Genomic DNA, 13,463 nt, shown 5'->3' with positions numbered 1-13,463 from the left:
GGAAGAACCAATCATAGAAGATACAATTCAAAATCAAGAAAAAGCATTTATGGATACTACTCCCATTACGGAAACCATAATAGAATAACCTATGGCAATTACTGGAAACCAGTAACAGCCTTACCATATCATAAGAGACCTACACCTGTTGATATATAAATGGAAGAAGATGCCATACAACAGGTAGTGTCATATTCAGGCAGATCCATAGTAAATTGGCAAATAGATGGATTATCATAATTAAAAATATTGGATGTTATGAGACATATAACTATGTATGCATCTGCAAATAAAATGACAGGCAACCCTGACCAAGAGGTCGCAAAAGCTATTGTCAATGGATTTACTGGCTGGTTAAGAGGATGGTGAGATTATATATAGATGATGACACCAAACACAGAATCCTCAATAATACTAGGCAATGGACAGCCAGAAATGAACAAAACCAAGAAATATTATATACAGAAAGTGATGCTGTCAACACCTTGATATATACCATCACACTTCACTTTGTAGGCAGTACAGCTTTACTTGCAGCAAGATCGGAAGATCTGCTATCTAATTTACGTTGTCCTACCTTATCACATTATAAATGGTACAAAGATGTATTTTTCTCAAGATTATTAATACGCGAAGATTGTCAGTTAGACCACTGGAAAGAAAAGTTTATAGCTGGTCTACCATATTTATTTGCTGAAAAAGTCAATGAAAGACTAAGGAAAAAACATAATGGAATAATTGTCTATTCATCTTATACACTCGGAGAACTCTCTGCAGAAATATGTGCTGAAGGTCTAGCCTTGTGCACAGATATGAAATTAAAAAGACAATTAGATAAACAAAAGATCACTAAGCGAAAAGAGCTTGGTGACTTCTGTGAACAATTCGGATATTACCTTGACAAAAACAATATGCCTGACAAGCTCTATAAGAAGAAGAAAAAATAAAAAAAAGAAAAATATAAATCCAAAAATAAGGATAAAAACACAAAGTACTATAAAAAATCTAAAAGAAAACTAATCAAAAAATTTTCTCCCAATATAAAGAAAAAGAAGAAATTACCAGTCTGTTATAAGTGTGGTAAAATAGGACATTATAAACACCAGTGTAAATTAAAAAAGAAAATAGAATCATTAAATTTAGATGAATCAATAAAATCTAAATTATATAATATCTTTAATTATGATTCTTCATCTTCCACTTCTTTTGATTCTTATATTGATCAAATACAAGACGAAGATCTCATGTGGACAGACTCCTCTGACTCCACTGATGCTTCAGAAACACAATCATCCAGCTCAAAAGATGGTGATTGTAGTTGTCCAATACCAACACATAATGTACATACACTTACGCAAGAAGATAATTTCATTTTAGATATTATTGATAACATAATTGATCCAGATGAAAAAAGATCTGTCATTACTCAATTCATTAATATTACAAAAAATAAAGCAAAATCAATTCCTCTTACTAAAACTCCTGATGAATATAACTTTGCTTCAATAATGAAAAGAGTAAGTGATCAACACACTTCTGAACAAAAAGAACCAACTGTTTCAGATCTTAAACAAGAAATCAAAGAAATAAAAACTGAAATAGTTCAATTAAAAACTAGAATTAAATCATTAGAATTACAACAAATGTCTCAACAAGAGTCAGACACAGATGAAATAGATTTTGATGAATTAATGAAAGTTAATCCATCATCAGACATCCCTGAATCATCAGAGGCCAGAATAATACCTCTTTCTTCAGTAAATCTAATAGACAAAATAATAATTCAAAAATGGTTTGTCTATGTTAAAATAATTGTTGCTCCAGATTATAGTTTTGAAACAACAGCTTTAATAGATTTCGGAGCTGATTTAAACTGTATTAATGAAGGACTAGTACCTTCAAAATATTTTGACAAAACTACTCAAATACTAAATACAGCAGATAGAAGTAGATTATTTATTAAATATAAATTATCCAATGCTTCTGTTTGTAATAATCACCAATGCATAAATACACCATTCATAATGGTAAAAGGATTAAGCCAAGCAGTAATACTTGGAGTTCCATTTCTTACTCTGTTATATCCTTTAACCATAAATGAAACAGGAATATCTTCAGTTATTCAAAATATTCCAGTACAATTTAATTTTATACATAAACCAAAATTAAAAGAACTCAACAGTGTCAAAAGTCAATTAAATAATAAAGAAAAATTTCTTTGTACCCTCAAACAAGAAATTAAATACAAAGTTATTGAAGAACAAATACAGACTACTTCAATACAACAAAAAATTCAATCATTACAACAACATATAGAAAGTTCTATATGTAGTGAACACCCTAATGCTTTTTGGGAAAGGAAAAAGCATAGTATAAGTTTACCTTATGAACCAGGGTTTGATGAAAAACAAATCCCTACAAAAGCCAGACCAATACAAATGAATACTATCCTTTTAGATATGTGTCGAAGAGAAATTGAAGATCTTCAAAACAAAAAGCTTATAAGACCAAGCTCCTCACCTTGGAGCTGTACAGCTTTTTATGTCAATAAAAATGCTGAAAAGAAACGACGAGTTCCTAGACTTGTCATTCATTATAAACCTTTGAATAAAGTCTTACAATGGATAAGATATCCAATTCCTAATAAGAAAGATTTATTGGATAGAGTTGCTCAAGCATGTATCTTTTCCAAATTTGATATGAAATCTGGTTACTGGCAAATCCAAATCCAAGAACAAGATAAATATAAAACTGCATTCAATGTTCCATTTGGACAATACGAATGGAATATTATGCCATTTGGTTTGAAAAATGCTCCATCAGAGTTTCAAAAAATAATGAATGAAGTATTCAATGCTTATCATCATTTTATGATAGTCTATATTGATGATGTATTAATCTTTTCGGAATCCATAGATCAACATATCAAACACATTCACACATTTATACATGCAGTAAAGAATGCTGGATTAGTTGTTTCAGCTAAAAAGATTACACTCTTTAAAACCAATATCAGATTTCTCGGACATATGATTCACCATGGAACTATTATCCCCATAGACAGATCAATAGAATTTGCTGATAAATTCCCTGATCAGATCCTTGATAAAAGGGAACTTCAAAGATTCTTAGGTTGTTTGAATTATGTTAGTGATTTTTATCCTAACCTTGCATTAGATTATAAGCCTTTATATGATAGACTCAAAAAGAATCCTCTACCATGGACGAATACCCATTCCCGAGCAATACAAGTAATCAAAAGAAAGGTAAAAACCCTAGAATGCCTTTCCCTTCACCATCCAACTGCTTTCAAAATTATTGAATGTGATGCATCTGATAAAGGTCTTGGTGGTATTCTCAAACAACAAATTGATTCGAAAGAACAACTTCTTCGATATACCTCCAAAGCCTGGAATACTACTCAACTTAATTATTCCATGGTAAAAAAGGAACTATTAGCAATAGTCCACTGTGTGACTGAATTTCAAAGTAATATTTTAAACCAACATTTCTTAATACGTACGGACTGCAAAGCAGCCAAAGATATCTTGCAAAAAGATGTTCAAAATTTGGTTTCTAAACAAATATTTGCTCGATGACAGGCTATTTTATCCGCCTTTGATTTTTCCATCGAACACCTTCCCGGGTCTTCTAATTCCTTGCCTGATTTTTTAACCCGTGAATTTTTGCAGGGGGGCTACACTGACGCCAACGACGAATCCCCATTATCTCTTGCTCTTCAATTATTCCAAGAGAACCAAATCAATACTGATATTTTATCCTCATCTGAAAACATGGGATCCCGTGGCACTTCTCGCATGGATAAACAACCCATGAGAAATATAGTTCCTTATGAAGGAGAACCTTCACCTCTAAATATCCGTTCACCTTCACAGTCCCCAATACATCAAATTACTTATCCAGAAGCACATGCTTCTACTCCTACATATTCACCAGCCCAATCAAAACCTGCTCCTACATCAAATATCCCAAAATCTGTATACATAGAAAGAGCATTCTTAATGAATATCACCATAGATGAACATCAAGTTCATATGGATCCAATCAAACTTGCACCTTTATACTTGCTAAACCACCTCAACCCTACCAATGGGGTTAAAACCAGAGAATACTATGAAGCCATACTCATGGAAACAAAGTCCATCTCTGTTGTCTATTACTTCCAGCAAAATACCAAAATAATTGCTTATTCTAAAGTTCAGATAAAGAAACTTCTTCCCTATGATGAGTGGGGTTGCAATCCCGCACAGGGAAAGAAATTACACAACCCAGAGTTTTCATATAAATATTTCAAATATGCCGAGTATATAGAAGCCTGACACAAATTCTTTTACTATCAAAATCCAAACAATACACACAGCTGGTATCTTCAGTTCCGGCTGCCTGTTTTCGAAAGGTTCCCCACATGGTTTCAAAACTGGTTCTTTGTGTGGGGCTCAACTTCTTTGGTTCTACCTCCTGCTTTCAAAAACCTGCAGGAACAATTTGTGCAATACAATAATAATGATAATATGGTTGACACTCACCTTTATTTTATGGCCTTATATCAAATCCCATGGATTATGAAATGGGACTACACCATCTCATCCAATACCACAAATGACTATACATATATCCCTCGTTTGGGAAAGACCATATCTGTAAAATGGTGGGATATCTTCCAAATGGATCTCACCAAGACCACACCAAAAAGAATACCTCCAAAAACACCTAAATACCAGGAAAACTCAAATACTGCAAACACCTCTTTTGACTTTCCAACCTACCTCCGAAATATGTTGCAAACTAATCCCAATGCATCAAAAGAAGAACTGGAGAAACAAATGAAAGAGATTTTTGCTGAAGCAGGAAGAAAACCAACATCTTCCGAAGAGACCGTACAATCTTCCCCACTTCACACCAATAGGTATCTTCATTTAAGTCAAGCTGATCCAGAAGAGACAGATCCAGAAGAGACAGATTCAGAAGAAGACGACCCAGAAGAATTCAGCCAAAGACCATAAGCCTCCATCAAAATTGGCACATAAACGACAAAAGCAATTACCAATAAACGCCAAAATACTGTTCCGAGATTCTCAGCACCGACATATACGACAAGCAATAAAGACCACGTCACCGACAACGACAAACAACAGTGACCACGTCACTGACAAAAGACACTGTTCCAGATGCCCTACTGTAGCCATGATTCAATAAAGACAAAACAATACACTGTACAAAGATGCCAAAGAGCATCCTTTTCTTTTCTTTTTTATTTTCCTTTTTTGTCTTACCCTGTGGCGAATCTCTTTACGTCTTCTCCCTCTTGTCCTCTTCCTCCGGCTCCTTTATTCGAATCTCTTTACGTCTTCTCCCTCTTGTCCTCTTCCTCTGGCCCCTTTATTCGTTTCTTAATGAAGAAGTAACCTCCCTCTATAAAAGGGCTCGACCCTCTTCATTCTAGGCAGGGTCTCCCGCTCCTCTCTCACTCTCTTCTGTTCTCCTTCTTATCCTGCAACCTGCAACCTTCTTTCAAACCTTCCTTCAACCTTCAACCTTCAACCTCTGCAACCTACAACCTTCAACCTCTGCAACCTGCAACCTTCAACCTCTGCAACCTGCAACCTTCACCCTTCAACCTCTGCAACCTGCAACCTTCAACCTCTGCAACCTGCAACCTTCACCCTTCAACCTCTGCAACCTGCAACCTTCAACCTGCAACCTTCAACCTTCAAACTTCAACCTCTTCAACCCTTCTTTCAAAACCTGATCTCTGAAAATCTCTTCTTGCGAAATAACAACCTTCCAGACGTAATAGTGCAATCAGAGCTATCCTGACCTTCATAGCTCAAAATAATCAGATTCTATCTTTACCTTTCTCAGTTAATTATGTGTGACTGTAATATCAAATCTCTACCCTCATACTGCCCACATCACTGGAAACTGTTTTCCAGCTATTGTTTGTGCACACAGTAAGTTTCTCTGTGATATACCGCCTCTCTTTGTTCTCTGTGATATACCTTCTCTCTTTTCTCTGAAATATACTCTTTATCTCTTCTATATAATATGCTCACTATCCTACTCTGATACTCTCTGTATTTGCAGGTTGCAGAGGTTGAAGGTTGCAGGTTGCAGAGGTTGAAAGTTGAAGGTTGAAGGAAGGTTTGAAAGAAGGTTGCAGGTTGAGAAGGAGAACAGAAGAGAGTGAGAGAGGAGCGGGAGACCCTGCCTAGAATGAAGAGGGTCGAGCCCTTTTATAGAGGGAGGTTACTTCTTCCTTAAGAAACGAATAAAGGGGCCAGAGGAAGAGGACAAGAGGGAGAAGACGTAAAGAGATTCGAATAAAGGAGCCGGAGGAAGAGGACAAGAGGGAGAAGACGTAAAGAGATTCGCCACAGGGTAAGACAAAAAAGGAAAATAAAAAAGAAAAGAAAAGGATGCTTTTTGGCATCTTTGTACAGTGTATTGTTTTGTCTTTATTGAATCATGGCTACAGTAGGGCATCTGGAACAGTGTTTTTTGTCAGTGACGTGGTCACTGTTGTTTGTCGTTGTCGGTGACGTGGTCGCTATTGCTTGTCGTATATGTCGGTGCTGAGAATCTCGGAACAGTATTTTGGCGTTTATTGGTAATTGCTTTTGTCGTTTATGTGCCAATTTTGATGGAGACTTATGGTCTTTGGCTGAATTCTTTTGGGTCGTCTTCTTCTGGATTTGTCTCTTCTGGATCTGTCTCTTCTGGATCAGCTTGACTTAATTGAAGATACCTATTGGTGTGAAGTGGGGAAGATTGTACGGTCTCTTCAGAAGATGTTGGTTTTCTTCCTGCTTCAGCAAAAATCTCTTTCATTTGTTTCTCCAGTTCTTCTTTTGATGCATTGGGATTGGTTTGCAACATATTTCGAAGGTAGGTTGGAAAGTCAAAAGAGGTGTTTGCAGTATTTGGGTTTTCCTGGTATTTAGGTATTTTTGGAGGTATTCTTTTTGGTGTGGTCTTGGTGAGATCCATTTGGAAGATATCCCACCATTTTACAGATATGGTCTTTCCCAAACGAGGGATATAGGTATAGTCATTTGTGGTATTGGATGAGATGGTGTAGTCTCATTTCATAATCCATGGGATTTGATATAAGACCATAAAATAAAGGTGAGTGTCAACCATATTATCATTATTATTGTATTGCACAAATTGTTCCTGCAGGTGTTTGAAAGCAGGAGGTAGAATCAAAGAAGTTGAGCCCCACACAAAGAACCAGTTTTGAAACCATGTGGGGAACCTTTCGAAAACAGGCAGCCGGAACTGAAGATACCAGCTGTATGTATTGTTTGGATTTTGGTAGTAAAAGAATTTGTGCCAGGCTTCTATATACTCGGCATATTTGAAATATTTATATGAAAACTCTGGGTTGTGTAATTTCTTTCCCTGTGCGGGATTGCAACCCCACTCATCATAGGGAAGAAGTTTCTTTATCTGAACTTTAGAATAAGCAATTATTCTGGTATTTTGCTGGAAGTAATAGACAATAGAGATGGACCCTGTCTCTACGAGTATGGCTTCATAGTATTCTCTGGTTTTAACCCCATTGTTAGGGTTGAGGTGGTTTAGCAAGTATAAAGGTGCAAGTTTGATTGGATCCATATATATATATATATATATATATATATATATATATATATATATATATATATATATATATATATATATATATATATATATATATATATGGGATTTTCTATGGTTAAAAGCCCCTCAAATTACATAGGTTCAATTTAGATACCCTTGTGAACTGTATTTTTACTTTTACTATCCTTATATTTCTTGAAGACCAAAGGATATAGAAGGGCATTTTAGACTTTTTACTTGAAATGTAAAGCTCCTATGTCACAGGCCTTCTTATTCTTTCTCTCTCCTTATTGTCCCCCATCCTCACTCTCTTTACCTCTCTCCTTTCCCTCTTCCATCCTCGCTTTATTTTGACTAAAAATCTCTCGTATGGGATCAAGAGAGAGAAAAAGAGAAATAATAGGAAGAGGGACAACAAGGAGAGAGAATGAAAGAAATAATAGGAAGGGGGACAACAAGGAGAGAGATTGAGAAAAATAATAGGAAGGGGGACAACAAGAAGAGAGAGAATAAGAAAGGGGATATCGAGGAGAGAGAAAGATATAAATAATATGAAGGGGGAAAACAAAAAGAGATAAAGAATAGAAAGGGGGGACAGTAAGGAGAGAAAAATAATAGGAAGGAGGATATCAAAGAGAGAGAAAGAATAGGAAAAGGAACAATAAGGAGAGAGAAAAATAGGAAGGGGATTAAACAAATGACCATAATATGGTTTTCTAAGGTTGTTGCATCATATTACTATACAACGTTTGCATGAAATCAGTGCCCAAATTTTGAAATATATACTATTTTCATTCTAATGAACAATTAACAAAAAAAATAAAAAATTAAAAACACAACCTAGAAAGCATTTTTTTAGCCCAATTAACATAGGCTGTCTATTTTGGTGAGATGATTAGATCTAGGTCTTAGAAGGATTTTTTCATTTCCAATTTGTTTTGATAGTTTTATTATCATTAGATAAACAATGTTAAAAAATAAAAAAATAATTTTGAGTTTATAAAGGCTAAGATCTTAAAATTCACAAAATGAATGACCTAGATTCATTTTGGAGGGGACTCATTTTGACCATATCTAGGGTTCAAATTGAATTTTTTTTTGGGGGGATTGATTATTGAGATGAAAGGAGTGTGTGTGCAAACTTTGGGGTCATACAAATAACACAAATATGGTTTTCTAAAAGTGTCGTTTCATTATACTATAATACAACTGTTGCATTGGATCATTTCTCATATATGTATGGAAAAAGCTTGGGTGAGCCCACTAGCTCATGAAATAGTATAAGCCCAACGAACACGGATATCTGATAGTTTTTTAATTTTATTTTTTTTCTACAAATCCAAATCATTTGAAATTTTAGGCATGTGTTATTCTCATCAAGCCGCACCTAATAAAAAAATATATATATAAAAATTCGTAAACAAAATTACTTTTGGGGGGCATTTTAATCAATTTATTTTATGTAAAATATTTTTTTGATATTTTTCGAAGATTCACATATTTTTTATGTACATACCCTCTAAATTTCAAGTAATTTGGATTTGTAGAAAAAATAAAAATTCAAATATTATCGGACATCTGTGATCATCAGATTTGGCTCATTTTTTCATTTGAGCTAGTGGGCTTACCTTAGCATTTTCTTATATATATATATATATATATATATATATATATATATATATATATATATATATATATATATATATATATATATATATATATAGGAAATGCTAGCAGAGGCCAGTGCGTCTACAGTTACATATGAGTCCAACAGCTTCATTCAATTTGGGTCGATCTAATTATCACGACTGTATTTCATATTTTAATTTTAATTTTTTTCTATAATCCAAAATACTTTAAATTTTGAGCATATGTTCTTTAAAAATAGTAGAATCCCATAAAAATATCAAAAAAAAATTCGTGATAAATAAATTTATCAAAATGCCCCTAATTTTTTGGTCATTTTATATCATACAAATTATTCTTTAAATTTTTTTATGAGGTGCACCTTGATGAGAATAATAGATGCCTAAAATTTAACGTGATTTGGATTCGTAACACGGAAATTAAAATTCATATATGAAATAAGATAGTGTCCGTCGGATCGGCTCATATTGAATCTGAGCCATTGGGCTCACATGTAGCTATAAGCCCACTAGCCTATGCCAGCATTTCCCTATATATCACAATATGTTTCAACATACCCCCTCAAACTCAGAGTGCCATGAAATAGAGCAACTAGAGTTTGGATGGGTCTTGGTGAGGAGATCAACCAATTGATGTTCTGAACGAAAAAATTAAGTATAATAGTCCCTTACGAAAAATGATGTCGAGTCAAATGGAAATCAATTTCAATGTGTTTTGTTCGATCATGAAAAACATCATTCTGAGTTATTTGAATAGCATTTTTATTATCACAAAAAACATATGAAGGGCCGGAATGAGGGACACCCATGTCTTGGAATAACCATTGTAATCAGATAATCTCACAGATAGTAAGAGCAAGTGCAAAATATTCAGCTTCCGCACTTGAACAAACAACTACATCTTATTTTTTACTTTTCCAGGATATAAGGGAATCATCAAGAAAAATAAGGAGGCCAGTGGTGGAACGACGATCCATAACATTACCAGCCTAATCAACATCAAAATAAGCATGCAATTCTAGGCGAGAAGTGGAGGAGAAAATAATCCCCTTAAATAAAGTGCCACAGAGATATCTTAATATGTGAAGTACTGCAGCGTAATGAGAGGAACGATGTACATATATGAACTGACTAACAATGTGAACAACATGACTAATATTAGGCCAAGTAACTGTTAAATTGTTAAAACTGCCAATCAGTTGCTGATACCGTATAGGATCAGACAGAAGTTCACTTTAAGTGGGCCTTAGTTTAACATTGAGTTTTAGCGGAGTATCAACTTTTTTGGTGTCAGTTAAATTTGTCCTACGGAGAATTCCAAAGGCATACTTGACTTGAGAAAAAACATAGCCACGTGGAGAAGAGTCCACCTGTACTCCTAAAAAATAACGGAGTTGACCAAAATCTTTCATTTCAAAACAAGTGCAAAGGTGTAATTGGATGTCACAAATGCTCTCAATATCACTGCCAGTGATAATCACATCATCAACATATAATAATAGCAGAACAAGGCCATTAGACGAACGATGAATAAAAAAAGTTGAATCATGATGGCTTTGAACAAAACCATGATGAGCAATAACATAGGTGAATTTTTCAAACCAAGCACGAGGTGCTTGTTTGAGACTATATAGGGCATGTCAAAGCATGTAGACTTGATGAGACTAATAAGGTACGTCAAGAGGAAGCTTCATGTAGACTTATTTATGCAAATCTCCATAAAAGAATGTATTTTTAACATTCATTTGATACATTGACAAGACAAATAGAAGCAACAACAATTAATGTGCGAACTAAGGTTATACAGGCTACAAGTGCAAATATTTCTTCCTAGTCAATCCCATATTCTTGAGTAAATATTTTTGCAACTAAGCGAGCTTTTGGTGAGTAAATCTTTTTGCCACTAAACGACCTTGTTTTAAAAATATATATTTCAAAATTTGAACCCAAAACAAGCATGAGTTAAATGAGTGGGTTCAAATATCATATGAAAAACCAAGTTAAAAATTTGAGATTTGACTTGGTCATTTAAAAAAGGAAAAAGTTTATATACATGTGAGGCTCTAAACAATCAAATTGAGGTGCACCTAAAATTTTTTACTAGAAGAGGTTATTTTGATGCCCAAAGATCCTCAAATTGATCATCTCAACCTCAAGAAGCATGAACATGAGAAAAAAATAGATTTCAAGTTTTGGAAATGGTACATCTTGTAATGCATTTTTTGACCATCAATTTTCAAGATTTTCAAGTTTTCATATTTCTGCTCAATCTATACCTTTTTCAAAGCTTTGAATTTTATAATTAGTGTTGAAAATGTATTTTAAGGTTGTCACAAAGATTTCCAGTATTCAAACCACATTTTTGAAATAGAGTTTCGATCTATGGGCATTTTTGGAAAAAGAAATGAAACCTCTTCTCAAAACTTGAAATCTATTTTTTTCTCATGTCCATGCATCTTGAGGTCGAGATGGTCAATTTGAGTATCTTTGGGCATCAAACTAACTTTTTCTAGTGAAATTTTTGTGGTGGGCTCTATTTTGATTGTTTAGAGCCTCAACTCTATATAAACTTTATCCTTAAGATTTTGCGCGAGTCTTTTAATTTAAATTATAAATACACACCAAAAGATACATGCTCATGATATGGAATAGTCACAAAAGAGTGGAATGTCAAATAATTCATCTCTTGTAATAGTGTGATAAATTTTCCATGAATTTAAGCTCATAATGGCCACAATTTTTGTTATTTAATAAATGGAAAAAGTTTATATAGAGCTGAGGCTTTAAACAATAAAATTAGAGCCCACCTCAAAAATTTTAGTAGAAGAGGTTGTTTTGACACCTAAATATCCTCAAATTGATCATCTCGACCTCGTGATGCATGGACATGAGAAAAACATAGATTTCAAGTTTTGAAAATAGTGCATCTTGTAACGCTTTTTTAAACCGTCAATTTTCAAGGTTTTCATGTTTTTATAGATCTGCTTGATCTACACTATTTTTTATAGATCTGCTTGATCTATTCTATTTTTGAAGCTTTGAATTTTATAATTAAAGATAAAAAATATATTTTAAAGCTATCACAAAAATTTCCAATATTTAAACTACATTTCTCGATACCATTTGAACATGCCTTTACCCCTAGCTCGATTTTTGTTTTCTATGCATCTTCTTATTCTTTCTTTATTTTTTTTATTCTCAACTTGCTAACATTATAGTTCTTCAATATCCAAATTCACAAAGTAGTTTTCTGACCTATGATCTTAAAGCTCTAAAGCTAGGATTTCGTTCCAATCTTTTATTTTCTTTTTCTAGTTGGCCACTATTTTAGATTTTCAAGATCTGAAGTGACATATAACTTTGGATCGAATCCAAAGCAATATATATATATATATATATATATATATATATATATATATATATATATATATATATATATATATATATATATATATATATATATATGTGGGACATGACTTTGGATCTTGAATACTAAAGTGGTGGCACAATGGGGCATGACTTCGAATATTCGAGATCAAAAGTGATAAAGCAATTTAGTCATTTCAGATATTGAATATCCAAAGTGGTGGCAAAATGGGAGTAAAAAAGAAAAAAAATGAGAGATGCACATGAAATGTTAGAATTATGAATATATTTTTGAAGGATGTGGTTTCTATAACTCCTAGGTTTTATAAAAAACTAATGCTTCACCTCAAAACTTCATTCGAAAAGTTCTCTGGGGCATGGGAAACCCCTATTATGGCTCTAAAATCTGTTTCCAACAATGGGTATGAAATTTATAGCTAAGAAAAGGGTACAAGTCTTGTAAATTTATGAATACTTGAAAATTGGCGCTCTAGATAGCATGTTACAATATACATCATTCCTAGGGCTTGAAACCCTTATTTTTTGTCATATCCATAGTGATAAGACAAGACAATGAATTCAAAAGGTTTTTGAACTTGGAAACTACAATTTTTTTTGTAAGATTTGAGTCGCAACTTTACTTTTTTTCATAAGGTAAGCCTTATCTTGACCTTTTTCAGGGGTGGCAATGGACACTGACTCGACTCGAGACCCAAGGGGTAGACCTGATCTGCATTTGGGTATGAGTTAAAAAAATTGGATCCAGGGGCTGGGTTCTTCAACCCGAACACTATTCGTGTCCAGATCTGAGTCTGATAATAATTTTTA

General features: G+C 33.8%; 1 protein-coding gene across 1 annotated transcript in view; it reads left to right on the top strand.

The window, feature by feature from the left end:
* The window catches only part of LOC105420505 (Pentatricopeptide repeat (PPR) superfamily protein), a 19,474-nt gene extending 12,787 nt beyond the window's left edge, over positions 1-6,687 (top strand). The window contains exon 3 of the mRNA XM_020666157.2: positions 6,106-6,687. The gene's annotated coding sequence lies outside the window, so the exon portion shown is untranslated. The remainder of the gene's footprint in view (positions 1-6,105) is intronic.
* Positions 6,688-13,463: the final 6,776 nt, after the last annotated feature.

Source organism: Amborella trichopoda, chromosome 8 (assembly GCF_054954075.1).
Source record: "Amborella trichopoda isolate Santa Cruz 75 chromosome 8, AtrichopodaSantaCruz75HAP2 v2.0, whole genome shotgun sequence".
NCBI classification, from domain to species: domain Eukaryota; kingdom Viridiplantae; phylum Streptophyta; class Magnoliopsida; order Amborellales; family Amborellaceae; genus Amborella; species Amborella trichopoda.
Note: the sequence above shows the minus strand (reverse complement) of the source record. Positions and strands in the feature narration are given on the sequence as shown.